The following is a 16,197-nucleotide window of genomic DNA, read 5'->3' as shown; positions in this document are numbered from 1 at the left end:
CGCTTAGGGAAATTAAAAAGAACCTCTTGGTGTATACAGCGCATTGGCACATCAAAGTCCCCCAAGGAAAATATTTGAATTTCTTCCATCTATTTCCACTCCTGTTCTTTATGCCTCTCAATGAGAAGAAAGGTAGAGCTTACATTTTATGTCAACACAAAAGGCCTCCGTTTGTGTGCATTACTTATTAAAGTATTCAGCGATTCAATGTCAAGGTATGTATTATACATACTTTTTTTTTCTAGGCCATTATCAGCTTTCTTACAACACTATTATTCTTCAGCCCAGCTAATGCTTCTGTCAAAGATTTAGCAACAAGCATGGAAAATGTCAAACAGTGGGGAAGAAACCTAGCTCTTTCCACAACCACACAAAAAGCCCAAGTTGTCTTTTATGGAAAAGCAGCATAATTCCGCTATGAACACCAATGGGTGTTTTATCAAGAGACAGGGGAGTGGGGTAGTTTATTTGTTTCTCTCTGCACACCTGAGTCCATTTCCTCTGAATGCATTTCCTTTCTTCTCCTGCCAATATACTTAATAAAATAGGGCCTATGTTGTTATCATTTTGCCCTCTTCCCAGGAGGTATCTGGCTTGAATGTGACGGAAATCAGCCGAGGGAGTCAGTCCTGTTCTGTCTGCAGAGCAGTGTGATAAGATTTAAGGAGCACTAAAAGGCTTCTCTGGAGAAAAATATTTTCCCAACCTGCTTACCAGGGTGCCTGAAATTACAACCCTTCTGCTTTAAGGCACTGAGAGCCTCCATTAAAATGCAAATATGTGAGGTGAGTTATTTTATCAAACTATCACATCTTAGCCTGAATTAGTTTATGGCTTAATTCAAAAATCCTGAAGTGACGGGACAGAGGGCTGTTCGGTTTGAATGTGTGCAAAGATGATACAAAGGTTTAGGGTTTATAGTGTGTTGCCTATGAAGCAGGCCTGAAGAGTGGGACAAGTGAGAACACAAGATACAGTCTGATGGCACCCACCATGAAGTCCAAGGTTAATCCAGAAGGGCAGGTGCTCTCAGCAATCCTGGCCGAGCCACAGGCTGGTCTGTGTGGTTGAGAAGCTGTGATCCTCACAGTTCAAAGGTGAACTCAAGGAAGGTCGAAGTGCATCTGGCTTCTCTCCCCTCCTCACCTCCCACCCTTGAGTGGCATCCTGTCCTTGTGGGATTTACCTACCATTGCTTCCCTGTCTGGGTGTGCTCAGGACTCTCACCCACTCCCTCCCCAGCTGTCTCAGAGGCTGCATAGAGCCCATGGTGGATACTACCAGTGTCCTCCAGTATTTCCTCATCTCTCCCTTTCCACGCCCTTCAAGTTGGTCATGGCCATATGACTGACCTGGGCCAATGAAATAGTAACAAAAATGGTCTGTGTCCCTTCTAGGAGGAAGCGTGGGAGAGCGGGCTCATGATTCTCCAGGCACCCTTCCTCAGCCATGGTAAGCTCCAAGGCGTGGTGAACTTGCGTAGAGAGGCTCCAAGGCCAGAGCAGCCAAGAATGGTGGACACAGGGAACCACCGCCTGGAATGTGCTCAGACTCGCCCATGACCCTGACTGAGCAGGAATACGCTTCTGTCACGTCAGACCCTGACGCTTTGGGGGTGCCACCTCCTATCACCAAATCTCCCCGACTGATCCTTCCCCCACACACGGCACCTCAGGAAATATCACCAGGCCCTCCCTATCACCATACACTTCTCATTCAACAAATATTTACTGAGCACCTACTACGTGCCAGATGCTATTCTAGGTACTGGGGATTTCGTAGTAATAGTAAAAACAAAGTCTTTGGGCTCAGGGAGGTTGCATTCCAGTCAAGGAAGAAAGATTATAAATAACTATCTGTTAGGATTAGGTTCAGTTGAGTTACAGAAAACCCGAATAACGTCAACTTAACCAAGTTGTAGGTCTCGTTTCTCTCACATGAAGTAAGTCTGGAAGTTGGGACTCCAAGACTCGTGCTGTCAGGGCCCAGACCCCTCCTGTCTTTCTGACCCTCCATTCTTAGCCCCAGCTTCCATTTATGCAGCGCCTGGTCTTCCGGAATGGCTGCCACAGCCCCAAGCATTTTACCTCCATTCCAGCAGGAAGAAGAGAAACGAGGAAAGGGAAGAGGACACGGGCCTCATTAGAGAGATGTCCCTGAAGGTCCGGTCCATAGGTAATACATACAACTTACTGGCTACTTTTACCTTCAAGGGAGGCCAGTAGAGAAATACAATCCCAAGTGGATAGACTTTTGCCACCAAAAAAACAGGGTTCTGTTAGTAAAGAAGAGAATGAGTACTGAGTTGGCATTTAACGGTTTCTGCCATGACAGATAAATAAGGATTTATGGTAGCGGTAGGTATTCTGAAGAGGAAAAAAAATGTGATTAAAAAAAATGGAAATGGCGTCGCTTTATCCAGGGTAGGGGAGAAGGCCAGATAGCACTGGAATGGTGAACAGAAGTCCTCCGTGGAGACAGCGGGCAAGAGAAACCCGGGCAGAGGGAAGAAAGGGTGTCAAGGACTGCTGGAACCGCGAGGAACAGAGTCCCCTTGTCAGCGGAGCAGAGTAAGTGAGGGGGACGTGGTTGGAGATGAGGCCAGAGAGGCAGGAAGAAGGCAGGTCACGGGAGACCTTGTGAACGTCATTGCAAGTGCGACGGGAGGCAAGCAGAGGGACAAGCAGAAAGTGACATTACCTCAGTCCCCATTAATCCTGTCATTTGGGAGCTAAACGTTGGAAACTGGTTGGTAGAGGGATAAGGATGGTGCTGGCCACCATGCACACATCCAGACAAGAGATTCTGGTGCTGTACCCATCGTAGGACAGACAGGCCATGCGGAGAATGCTACAGCAATCAGCAGCCATGAATTTTTGCTGCTACCAGCAGCAAGCATGAATTTTTGTTAAACCCCATTGGCCCCGATGCGTAACTTTTCTTCCAGAATTTAGCTGCTCATCTGCAGGCTCAGAGAAAGTTGGGTTTTATCAGGATTAGAGTCTTGCTCTGACAGTGTGATTGACTGGGGACAAGGGGAGGCTGGGAAGGAAGGTTGTTGAGACGAATCACGGAAATGGGGGCCATTGGGCTCCCAGCAGGATGGGAAGGGAGGGAGGACATAGGCTGAGGGTGTGAAAAAACCCCCACCCCATCCTAGAGTCAGCCACTTCTTTCCCGCCTGCAGCTAACGCCCGGCTTCTTCCTCTCTGCCTGGCTTCTGCGGATGGAAACAGTGCTGGTCTCTCCACCAGGGACCTGCTGACGAATACCGCTGGGCCCCTCCCCCATCGCCCTCGGCCTCATACTCTCCTGCTCACTGGTTGGGCCTGCCAAGAGCTCACCCAGCTCAAGGGTTGGGCTCCCAAGTATGTCAGAAGGAAGAGCAAATTCAACATATACACTCCAGCTGTTAAGGGTAAGGGCCAAAGGCAGACCGTGGGGTTCCAGTCAAGCTCCTTCACCATCCAGCTGTGTCACTGTGAAAGAAATCACTCACCTTCTCTGTGCCTCGATGTCTTCATCTGTGAAATGGACCTACATTGTAGGTCAAATCAAATAAAAATCAAATGACTTAATGACATCATGCAGAAGATACATAGCACACACTAAACTCCCGATTAAAGTCATTCGATGTTATTATCCTCTTCCATCATTACTCAGAGCGAATCTCACCCCTCCCTCAACCCCTGCTCCCCCCAGCCTCCGTTTATTACTTTCCCTGACTCCCCCGTCCTGATGTTCACAACACGCAATGTGCTCTTACAACGCGCTGTGCTGTTCTCTAGTTGTCGCGTTACTCAGCCCGGCACTTGAATCCACGCTCATTACTGTACGCGAACACATGAAATCACCTCCTGTCCTAATTCTCCATGTGTGCATCTCACTCTTCTCTCCCAGTCTTAGAGGAGATTCCCGCAGGCCCATCATACCCGCCTCCCACACCTTCATGGTGGACGGGGCGGGTTTAGACACCAGGTGCAGAAGGACTAGGGGACCGGGAGGGGCCTTCCGTCTGGAGAACTCCCGCCGTCCTGTGCACTGGGGGAACCTGAGGGTTCCCAACTCCCAACCTGGGAATGCTTGGAACTGGAGTGACACGTGTCTCTAATTCAGCCCACCCTTCTCTGGGCAGGGCCTGTGCTATCCGGGGGAGAACACGTCAGGCATTCTCTTCCTAAAGGTCTCCAAAATGCCTCAAGAAGGAGCATGACTTAGTCAAGATTAAAAACCACAACTTCAGCCTCATCCTCAGGCCTCTTGGGCCAGCGAGGAGAACTGGGTCTCAAAACAAACATAACTCCTCCAGAACCCCAGCCCGGGGCCTCTCCCATCATAAGGTTGAAACACTGTGAGCAGAGCTTAGGGGCTCACTGGGAAGCTGCCCTGCCCGCAACCCTCCCTGGGGCTTTGGGTGGCCACCTTAGAAGAAGACGGAGCCACACGCGGCCAGAGGAAGGACTTCTGCAACACAGAGCAGTGCGGTTGCCCACCAGGGCCTCTCTACATGCCCTGAAGGCAGCTAATAGAGGAGCAGAGGGGAGGAGGTATCAAGCACCAGAAGGGAGGGACAAGGGAGGGAGAGAGGCAGGGGCAGGAGCAGTGACTTGAGAGGTAAGATGGCGTGTGCAAGGGCAGGTCCTTTATAACGTGGTTCTCCACCTTACTTTACCTCTAAATCAACGGTGGGGGGGGGGGGTAAAATCCAGATTCCCAAGCCTCCCCTCTAGGGTTTCTGATTCAGTAGGCCTGGGTAGGGTCTGGGAACCTGCATTTCCTGTAAATTCGCAGGTGATGCAGTTGCTGGTCCAGACACCCACTTTGAGAAACGCTGCCCTCCGGAATCAGGAAGAAGCATGGGCACAGGTGCCGAACTATGGAAAACCCGGGCCCCTTCTAGGGAGAGAAAGTAGACTGGCGTGACTGGACCAAAGGAGGCGGGAGATGTTCCCACAGCCAAGACATGGTGGTTGGAGGGTGGGGTGCAGGGGGCGCATCCCGTCCACTTGGAGGCACTTTGGAAATTTACAGCCTTGGGTGACATGGTCAGCTTGTGGTTCCAGAACTCATCACTCCAGCATCAGTGTGCAGAATGGACTGGAACAGAGGGAGACTAGAGAAGGCAGAACAGCCGTGAGAGGTCAGAGGACCATTACATGGCCAGAGCCGGGGCCACTGCAGTGTGGGAAGAGGAAACAGCGGTCCTGGGGCACAGAACTGAGCAGATGGCAGAGGCCGGGACGGGATGTGGGGAAGAAGGAAGGGCTAAAAGCTACTCCAGGCTGGTCAGCTCTGATGCAGACATGGAGGCGGTCCTATCGACTGACAAAGGGAGGCAAGGGACAAGGAGATCTGGGGAGAAGAGAACATCATAAATCCCATTTACAAGGACCCTGAGGCATCCAGGGTGCCCATTAGGCAGCTAGAAATCTAGCTCCTGAGAAGAACAAAGAAGCTAGAAGTACATATGGGGGGCTGGGAATTCCTGTATGTGGGTCCAGGCTGTGATCAGATGGCCAGCGCGAGGGTGGGGTGGTCCCTGGGTAGAGGGGTGGGGGAATTAAGGGCAAAAAGCACCAGGACAGAAACTCGACATATCTTTCTAAAATGGTCTTAGTTGGGGTGCCTGGGTGCGTCAGTTTGTTAAGTGTCTGAGTCATGATTTTGGTCCGAGGTGATGATCCCAGGGTCCTGGGATCGAGCCCCACATCATGCTCCCCGCTCAGCTTTCTGCCTAGCTTTCTCCCTCGCTTTCTGCCCCTCCCCCTGCTTGCACTCTCGCTCTCTTTCCCAAATAAATAAATTTTTTAAAAATGCACCTGGGTGGCTCAGTGGGTTGAGCCGCTGCCTTCGGCTCAGGTCGTGGTCTCAGGGTCCTGGGATCGAGTCCCGCATCGGGTTCTCTGCTCAGCAGGGAGCCTGCTTCCCTCTCTCTCTCTCTCTCTCTCTGCCTGCCTCTCTACTTGTGATCTCTCTCTCTGTCAAATAAATAAATAAATAAAATCTTTAAAAAAAATGAAATAAAATAATAAAATGGGTTCAGTGATGGAAATCAAGGAAGGAGACAGAGAGAAGGAGAAAGGGGTGCAGAGGTTACAGCCCAGCAGGACTTATCAAACATTGTGCATCATCCTGGTGCTAGCCTTGTCATCCCTCCAGCATCACAAACCCTTCCGACCTTGCCTTGTTGAAGGGAAGGTGTCAGTGCTGATCGTGAGCTGTCCCCATGCCCACTGGCTGCCCTTCCCTGTTCAGCCCAGACCCTGCCAATTACACTTCTCGGGCTCCTTTGCCAACTGGCTTCTGGTTAATTTCTGCCGAAGAGAGTCACTGGCAGGAGACTGGAGGGTGGAGAGCAGTTCCTCTCCCGCTCCCTCCCAGTCTCTGCCTTCTGCAGCCTCTCACCAGACTTGTGCTTCCGGGTCCCACCAGGAGCCTGGGTCCTGGGGTCTGACCACAGCAGCCTGGGCTGTTGCTCATCTGCGTGTCCACCCACCAGTCCACTGGGCTCTTAAGCTTTCCCAGCACCTCACAATGACGTCCCAGAAGAATTCCCTCTATTGAACTGGCTGGCGTGGGCTCTGTGGTCCTGGCCAATCCCGACTGATAAACATGTCTTGATACTACATCACTTTCTCTCCCCCGAACCCATTTCAGTCTTCAGAATCCCATTCAGGCTGGGATTATCCAAGCTGATATTAACAAAAGCTTCCATTTAAAAATTAAGGGGCAATGTAATTTTAAAAGAAGCGTTCATGAAGATAAAGGCTGAAATAAATAAATTGTAAAACAAAGCAGGAGAATGATAAATTCATTCAAATGCTGTTTTTTAAAATAGGACTTCTAAAATAAACAAACTTCTGACAAATATAATGAAGGGGACATTTTTTATTAGAAATGAGGAAGGAGATAAGACAAAATATAGAAAATTGATTTTTGTCCTCTAAATCCAAAGAGAATATTGTTGGCTAATAAATGGAAATCTTCAATGAAATGAATAATTTCTAGAAAAGTAGAGATTACTAAAAATAACTCAAGAAATATAAATCTGAACAGAATAATAACCAAGGAAGAAGTTGAGGAAATGATCGGATAACAACCTAAAAAATGTAGCTGGTCCCAGCGTTTCCACAAGAATAATTTTCATACTTTTCAGAAACAGATCATTTGGATGTCGTACAAAACATCCAGAGTGCAAAACGAGATAAGAGTACCTTCATGTCCATTAGGCAAGCATGATCTTCTTCCTAAAGCCCGATAAAGGTAAAACACACAAAAAGAAAATTACAGTCCCCTTTCCTAAGTGAATATGAATAGGAAAAACTTAAATAAAACCCTCACCTCTAAAAAGGAACTGGTTTTACTGTACTACTTCGGGTCTTTAGACGGAAGATAAGTTCTAAGGTTTCTCAGTAACGATTTCTTCTTCACCATAAAAAATAGTGAACACCTTACAAATGTGTCATCCTAACACGGGGTCCAGGCTAATCTCTGTACTGTTCCCATGTTAGCAAATGTGCTGCGAAAGGAAGCACAAGGGATAATAATTCTGTAAGTTAAGTTGGAAGAAATTATAAAGGACGGACAGTCTGCTCACTGTAGAAATAAATAACCATTTGGCAAAGCTACAGCTGAAATCGAAAGGAAAGTATCATCGGGAGAACACATTCGCAGCAAACAGAAAACAGGGTTCATGTCTCCGTTATGTAAAGAGCTTCTGTACACTGACACCGAAAACTTAAATCCCTAATAGGTGAACTGGCAAAGAACGGAAGGAGACTATTCATGAAAACAGAGAGGATATTCGTAAACAAGCATGTGGGGAAATGTTCCGCTCGGCTTGCAATCTGAGAAATGCCCACTCAAATGATGTTGTAGCATCCTACACCCGCGCCCTCTGAGGAATTTCAGAAATCAGTCGGTATGAGAACACTGCGGTAGAACCAGTCCCCGCACACAGCGCTGGGAGCCACATCAGCACTGCCTCTTGGTGATCCATCTCGGGAACCATCTTGAAATGACACAGTGTATCCCTTCCCCCCAAGGGATTTATAAAGAATAAAAACTCAAGATACATGAGGTGTTCATGGCCATGTCACTCTAACAACCAGAGTAAATCATTAATTAAAGAGGATCTAAAGCCAACAATAAGACTGTTGAGGAAGGGTTGTAAACTATTGTTCGTAATTATAACAAAAGCTACAGTTTATCAACCTCCCTCAGATACATTACACTTTTTTAGTCCTGAACAGTCTCAGGAGGAAGGTAGGAATTACTAAGAATCAGAAAAAGTGGGGAGCCTGGATGGCTCAGTGGGTTAAAGCCTCTGCCTTCAGCTCGGGTCATGATCCCAGCATCCTGGGATCGAGTCCCGCATCGGGCTCTCTGCTCAGCAGGGAGCCTGCTTCCCCCTCTCTTTCTGCCTGCCTCTCTGCCTACTTGTGATCTCCATCTGTCGAGTAAATAAATAAAATCTTTAAAAAAAAATCAGAAAAAGTAAGCGACTTGTCCCAAGTTGCACAACCAGTGGCTTTGGAACAACTTCTCAAATCCCATGTTCTTGGGATGTGAAAACGGGGTAATGAGTCTCTGCTCTGAGCCCTGGTTTGCTCGTCCATAAAAGAAGGTAATACAAGTACCTGAAGAATGACTATGAACATTAAAGGAGGCTCTTAAAAATGGCTGTAAAGTTCTTAGCACACAGCCAGGACTCAATTATTAAGAATAATGATGACAGAGGGGGCTCCAGGGGGGCTCAGTTGGTCAAGCAACCAACTCTTGATCTCAGCTCAGGTCTTGCTCGCAGGGTCATGAGTTCAAGCCCTACACTGGGCTCCGCATTAGGCATGGCGCCTACTTGAAACAAAGGAAAACAAAAGAAAGGAGAAGGAGAAGAGTTATGATAATAGAAGCCGCACCATCCAGTGTGATTACAGAAATGCTAACGCCGCAGGTGGACAAGGCTGAGACAAAGTAAGCAATAATGAAACTCAGCCCAGCAGAGAAACTTCTCTTTTTGAACTGTTTTGTAATTAGTACAATAGGGAGAAAATCTGGAGGGAAACAACATGAGAAGATAAGAAAAATCCTAAAAGGAACTGGCTTTTTAAAGGGAGCCTAGCATTAAATCTGGGATCACTGCATCTGCAACCTTTGAAATATTAAACTCACCCCCATGCACCTGTTGGAGATGCCATGTGGCAGTGGGAACCACAGGCGATCTGCTGTTTCACTAGCCCAAAGGACCAAAAAGGCATGTATTGGTCTCAATAATATACTAAAGCTAGTGACTATCTTCCTTAAAGATGACATTTATTTTTCCTTAAAACTGAGACTCAGAAGCATTTCAAGAAAAATCTCTGGGTAGTTGGGAATGGATCCAAGTCCACACCTAATGAACAGAGTCATTCCAGGGTTGCTGCCTGGCGGTAAGGAGGGTCATCTGGCGGACCAAGGAGAATGTGGTTACGCCTCCCGTTGGTCATGTGGCCAGAATCCACCTTCAAGAGCGGGATAGACTTAGTCAGTGTCAGCCTCCAGTTGTAAATCTCCGAATGAGAATAATTCCAACTACTGGAGAGACAGATGTCAGAGCAATGAGGGAAAGAGCTAGAGGCATTCCTTGACTTTTCTTCCCAAAAGTCAGCAAGGCCTGAAAATCTCCACCCACTGCAAAGACATACATGGAAAGTTATTCGGCTGTCAGTTCCCACACTGCCGCAGGCTTGGGAAGGACAAACGGGATTAGGTGTAGCTGAGGGACAGACGTGGAACCCATCCAGGCTGTGGTCTTGAGCTTGAATTACGAACTGTCTACGTGAGTCAGAACTTGTGTGGCTAGTAAATGAGCTCCCAAACAAGAAGTGACAAGTTCAGCAAAGGATATAAGTGGAGAAGAGAAATGTCAGGGGATGACCCAGAACCTGGCATGACCAGAGGCTGAATCACAGTGAGCTCAAACCCCTATGTCCAAGTGCCTATTTCACCTCGGATGTCAAAGAGTCACCTCAAATTTAATATTTCAGTCACCAAGCCCCCTGTCTCTGTCCTCACCGCTCCGCTGATAGCCTTCCCATCTCAGGTAAGAGACACCATTCTGCCAAGCCCTCAGACTCTTCTTTCTCTCACATCTCACATCCAGTCCATCAGAATATCCCACCCATGGCCTCTATCTTCAAGATATACCCCAAACCCTCCTCTTCCCATCACTGCCACGGTCCTGGTCTAAACCATCATCACCCCATGCACGTCTTCTTGCGATAGTCTTTTAACTGGTCTCCATAGTTCCGCCTCTGTACACCTCTGACTCCGTTCTCGACAGAGCAGCCAGAGGGACCCTCTGAAAACAGAACTGGAATGATGGATGACACCTTGAAAAAACAAATCCATCAAAGAATAAATTGATTTTGTCAAAATTAAGATCCAATCTTCAGAAGACATTGCTAACATCAAATTTAAAAAGCCACAGACCAGGAGAAAATATTTAGAAAGCATATATCCAACAAAAGACTTGTATCCAGAATATGCAAAGAACTCTCAAAGATCAAAAATAAGGAAATAAGCAACAAGATTTAAAAACTGGGCAGGGGTGCCTGGGTGGCTCAGTTGCTTAAGTGTCCAACTCTTGATTTCAGCTCAGGTCATGAACTTAGGGTCATGGGACCAAGCTCTGCATCAGGCTCCATGCTCAGGACGGAATCTGCTTGTCCCTCTTCCTCTGTTCCTCCCCCCTTCCCCAGCTCATGCCCTCTCTCTCTCAAATAAATAAATAAAATCTTTAAAAATAAAAATAAAGGGGCACCTGGGTGGCTCAGTGAGTTAAAGCCTCTGCCTTCAGCTCAGGAGATGATCCCCGGGTCCTGGGATTGAGCCCCACATCGGGCTCTCTGTTCAGTGGGGAGCCTGCTTCCCCCACTCCCGACTCTCTGCCTGCCTCTCTGTCTACCTGTGATCTCTGTTTGTCAAATAATAATGAATAATAAATAAATAATAAAAACAAAAACTAGGCAAATGATTTGAACAGACCACTACCCACTTATTAGAAATAACTGAAATTAAAGTAACAGATCGTGCCATATGTTGGTAAGTATATGGAGCAAATGGATCTCTCAGACTTGCAAGAGGAGTGCAAAACCACACTGGGAACTACACTGGGAAGGCGTCTGATGATTTCTTAAGAAGTTAAACCGTAGCCACCATACGATCTAACCATTATACTTCTAGGTGTTCACCCCAGAGGACAGACAGCAGATACCCACACCAGAATTGTACAGGAATGTTCAGAGAAGCTTGTTAATAGCCAAAAACTGGAAATAACCCAAAGATCCAGAGAAACTGGATAAACCAATAGTAGTATGTCCATTCAATGGAATAATGCTCAGCAATAAACAGGAACAAACTCTTGGTACCACATGGATGAACCTTAAAACAATTATGCTGTGGGAAAGAGATCAGGCAAAAGAAAGGCACGCCCTATATGATTCCATTCCATAAAATTCTAGGAAAAAATCTATAATGACAGAAAGCACATCAATGGCTAACTAGGGACAAGTGACAGGAGAGGAGGAAGGGAGGAGCAGAAGGGAGAAATCACAAAGAAGCATGAGGATATTTGTGGGAGTACTGGATATGCTGATTATCTTGACTGTAGTGATGGAGATTACGTATATATATATATTATAGGTGTTATATACTTTATATATGTATTATAAAATATATATTATATATAAAATCTCATATATTTTATATATTACATAGATTATAATATATCTTATATCTATAGTTATATATTTATATTATAATACAGATTATATATTATTCATATATGATATATGCAGACCATATATTATACATAATTTGTATATGATTATATGTGTGCAGATTTATGTACTTATATAAATATATTTATATAAACACACACATACCAGAAGGTCTCAAATTGCCATGAGCTAGAGAAGCAAAAGTAAATGAATGAGACTACACCAAAAGTAAAAAGCATCTGCGTTAAAAGACCCAATGCCATCCATGGTGTGAAAAGGCAACCTATAGAATGAGAGGAATATCTATATATCTGATCTGAGATTAATAGCCAATATATATAAAGAACTGGTACAATTTGACTACACCAAAAAAAAAAAAAAAACTACACAAACAAGCTAGTTAAAAATTGGGCAAAGGAGTTGAACAGACATTTTTTTCCAAAGAAGGTATACAATGGCCAGCCAACACATGAAAAGATGTCTAACACCACTAATCATTAGGGAACCACAAATCAAAACTACAATGAGAGCCCACCCCACACCCACTAGTACAGCTACTACAAAAAAAATTAACGAATGTAGAAAACAGCGAGCCTTGGTGAGGACGCGGAAAGGTCGGAAGCCCAGCACACTGTCGGTAGGAAGGTAAGGTGGTGCGATTACTGTGGAAACAGTGTGCTGGCTCCTAAAACAAATTAAAAATACAATGACCACATGATCCAGTAATTCCACATCCAGTAATTCCACAGAAGAATTGAAAGTGTGATCTCCAACGGGTGTTCGTACACCATGTTCGTCGTGGCATTATTCATAACAGTTAAACACGGAAGCACTGACAGATGAAAAAACAAAATGCGGTACCTACAAACAAAGGAATGTTATTCCTCTACAAGGCCTGAAATTCTGACATCTGCTACAACACAAATGAACCTTAAGGACATTAAGCTAAGTGAAATAAGACAGTCATAAAAAGACAAATTCCGTACGATTCCACTTTGAGGAGATTCCTAGTATAGTCAAGTTCATAGTCAAAAAGGGGGATGGTGGTTGCCAGCAGCTAGGGCAAGGGCGAATGGAGAGTTGTTGTTTGATGGGTGCAGAGATCTAATTTTGCAAGTTGATATCAGTCATACAACATGAACGGTCTTAACACTAATGAACTACACATGTAAAACCAGTAAAGATGGTAAATTTTATTATGAGTATTTTATCATAATTAAAATAGCTTTTAACTATTAAATCATACCCTCTAGGGGCACCTGGGTGGCTAAGGGGGTTAAAGCCTCTACCTTCGGCTCAGGTCATGATCCCAGGTTCCTGGGATCGAGCCCCACATCAGGCTCTCTGCTCCGCAGGGAGCCTGCTTCCTCCTCTCTCTCTGCCTGCCTCTCTGCCTACTTGTGATCTCTGTCTTTCAAATAAATAAATAAATAAAAATCGTACCCTCTAAATATGTATGGTTTACTACATGTCACTATTATCTCACTAATGCTGTTTTTCGAATTTTTTATTTCATTTTTTAAAACTAAATAGGATCATTTCCTTTCTCTGCTCCAAACCTTCCATGGGCTTCCCATCCCTTCAGAGAAAAAGCCAAAGGTGTTGGAATGAGGCCTTAGATGAGCTGGCCCCAAAACCAACAAGCCGCACCCCCTTTCTCTCTCCCTGTCCTCACTCTACCTACCTGGCCTCCTTGCCCTTTCTCAAAGTCACCCGGTGCATTTACAGGTCCCATCTGCTTGGCCTGGAAAGCTATTCTGCCAGGTAAAGTCACGGCTCTCTTCCTCACCGCTTTCAAGTCTTTACTCTCTCTGGGGCTTTCCCCGACATGGTATTTACAACAATAGTTTTCCCCATCCCATAGGACCCCACACCCCTTCCCTGTGTTATTTTTCTATGTAACACTATTTCTATTATCACCGTCAAATATACCACATTTGACCCATTTATTTAATCTGTGTTTCTACCCACCAGAATTAAGTTCAGAGAGTCAGGGACATTTTATGGTTTTGTTCATTCATGATATTCCCAGCAACTGGTCCAGTGCCTGGCACGCAGTACATGCTTGACAATTTCATGGTATAAATGAATGAGTGAGTGAGTTAAAAAATGAAGGAAGGAGGGAATGTTAAAAGACCTTGACCACCGGGTGTAAGAATCATTTATGAAGGCACCCTGACCCACTCCATACAGCTGGACACGCATCAAACTTTATGGGGTTTGTTTGTTTGTTAAGATTTTATTTATTTATTTGACAGACAGAGAGAGCACAAGCTGGGGGAGTGGCAGGCAGAGGGAGAGGGAGAAGCAGGCTCCCCGCTGAGCAAGGAGTCGATCCCAGGACCTGAGCTGAAGGTCCTGACTGAGCCACCCAGGAGCCCTAAGCTTTACGGCTGAGAAAGCTCTTTGCACAGACTTGATCTTCTCTGACCCTCACAACAGTGCTCTGATATGATGCCATCATCCTTGTCTTTGTTACATAGAAGTGGGGGCTCAAAAAAAGGCTAACTTGTTCAAGATCAAGGGGCCACGAACGGCAGAGCCAGCCCTTAACCAAGAATTTGCCATCGGCCACCAAACCCCATGCTGCCACCCAAAACACATTCATTTTTTCAACTTTCCTAGTCTCTCATTTCATTCATGAGGGCATTGCCAACAGATTTTAACAGTTCAGTAGTTGACACTTGTGCCATAAATTTCTATTTGTCACACCAAAAACTCGACATTCTAGAGGGCTACTCTTCTGGTTTTTAAATGGAAATTGATGACACCGTGCACCGGAGTATAGGAGCTGCAAACCCTTTCCTGAATCTCTCCATCTACCTCGAGATGACAATAGGAAAGTCAGAAGCCACCCGGGGCTTTGGGCCCTCCCACTGCAGCGTGACACCAAGAGACACTATCCCAGCATTGCCAGGTCTGGGCACTCCCCCACACTGAGAAGGTCGGAGGCTAGCTTTAGAGCCAAGATGGACAAAGAAAAGAGGGCAGCTGGAGACACTCATTTGCGGAGAGCACTCTCCCCTTGTAGCTCAGGGTGGCCTGATGTCTCTGACCATCCAGAAAAGAACACAAACAAACAGATTTTTATGAGGTCTGTAACCCAATTGACAAAGGCGAGCTCTCTCAGCCTGGAAATGTCCCTGCTCTGAACCAGTTGCCTTGCCAACAAGCCACATGTTTCCACACTGCAGAATCCAATTTCTGAGCAATGTGACAGTGACAGGTCCAGAGACATGATACACAGCTCCAAGGTGCCTTTGAACACCTGCTGAATAGCGAAGAACAATGTAGGTCCCTGGAAGTACTTAGCAACATGGGATGGAGGCTGGGCGAACGCCACGCAGGTCACGCCCGGCCTGTGCGGCAGCACCACTGACCCCACACTTCCGGGCTCCACTCCGACATCTCGCAGATTACGGATAAACCAAGGCTAAACCAATTCCTTATCACCATCGTTATAATCACTGCAGACACTCAGAGGGCTCCCTCTTTAAATATATGAGGTTATTTAATCTACATGACAACCTTACGAGGGAGGTTATTATTAGTATCCCATTCCTAAGGAAGGAATCGAGACAGACATAAAAAGCGTCAGTAATGTACCTGAATTCACAGAGCCAGTATTTGAACCTAGTCCGTCTTCCTCCAGAGTCCACTCCCTTAAAGTCCACCCCTCCATTACACTGTCATTCTCTGATCTCCCTTAAATGGCAATGTGGAACGACTGTCTTGGTTATCTGCTGCTGTGTAACAAAACAACCCCAAAGCTTCAGAAAGTAAAGCACCCATCTTATTATGCCCAAGGACAGTGTGGGTCGGGAATCGGGACAGGACGCAGTGGGGACAGAGTTCACAGAATTCGGATTCAGGGGGAGGGGACACAGACCCCCACCTCACGAAGAAGTTAAGGGTCATTTGTTTCAACCACCAGTGAGATCATTTAGTCCAAGCCCTTCAAGTTCTCGCTGGACAACTAGAGGTGTTAAGTGGTTTGTCCAAGATCATATAACTTGTAAGTGTTAGTGGCAGGACAGACCCAGCACCTTCAGGCCCTGTCACTCTATGTCACTACTTCTCATTTGGCTGTATACTGGACCCTCCTTAGGAATTTTCTAACATGCCAATGCCTCTGATTTGTTTGGGGTACGGCCTGGGCATATGGGGGTGTGTTAAAGCTCCCCAGGGACTTTCATATGCAACAGTGTGAGAACCACGCCTTGTGCACCCCCCCCCAAGATGGTACCATGCAGATGACACGGATCACTGCTTCACTGTGGCTCAACGTTTGCAGGGTCCTTGCCTGCTGTGGAAACAGTCCACTAAGAACAGCTTTCTCACACCTTTGCCTGGTTCACAGACTTCATCCTGGACCTTCTGTCCTCCTCCTCCTTGCTATCTATCTTCCTCATCTCCTTAGCTCCTGCCCTCCCCCCAT

General features: G+C 46.2%; 1 pseudogene; it reads right to left on the bottom strand.

Annotated features, from left to right (window-relative positions):
- Nucleotides 1–7,435: 7,435 nt before the first annotated feature.
- LOC123934311 lies at nt 7,436–7,535 on the bottom strand (annotated as a pseudogene).
- Between the last annotated feature and the right edge of the window lie 8,662 nt (nt 7,536–16,197).

This window comes from Meles meles, chromosome 21 (assembly GCF_922984935.1).
Source record: "Meles meles chromosome 21, mMelMel3.1 paternal haplotype, whole genome shotgun sequence".
NCBI classification, from domain to species: Eukaryota; Metazoa; Chordata; class Mammalia; order Carnivora; family Mustelidae; genus Meles; species Meles meles.
The sequence above is the reverse complement of the archived record's forward strand: the minus strand, read 5'-3'. Positions and strand labels throughout refer to the sequence as shown.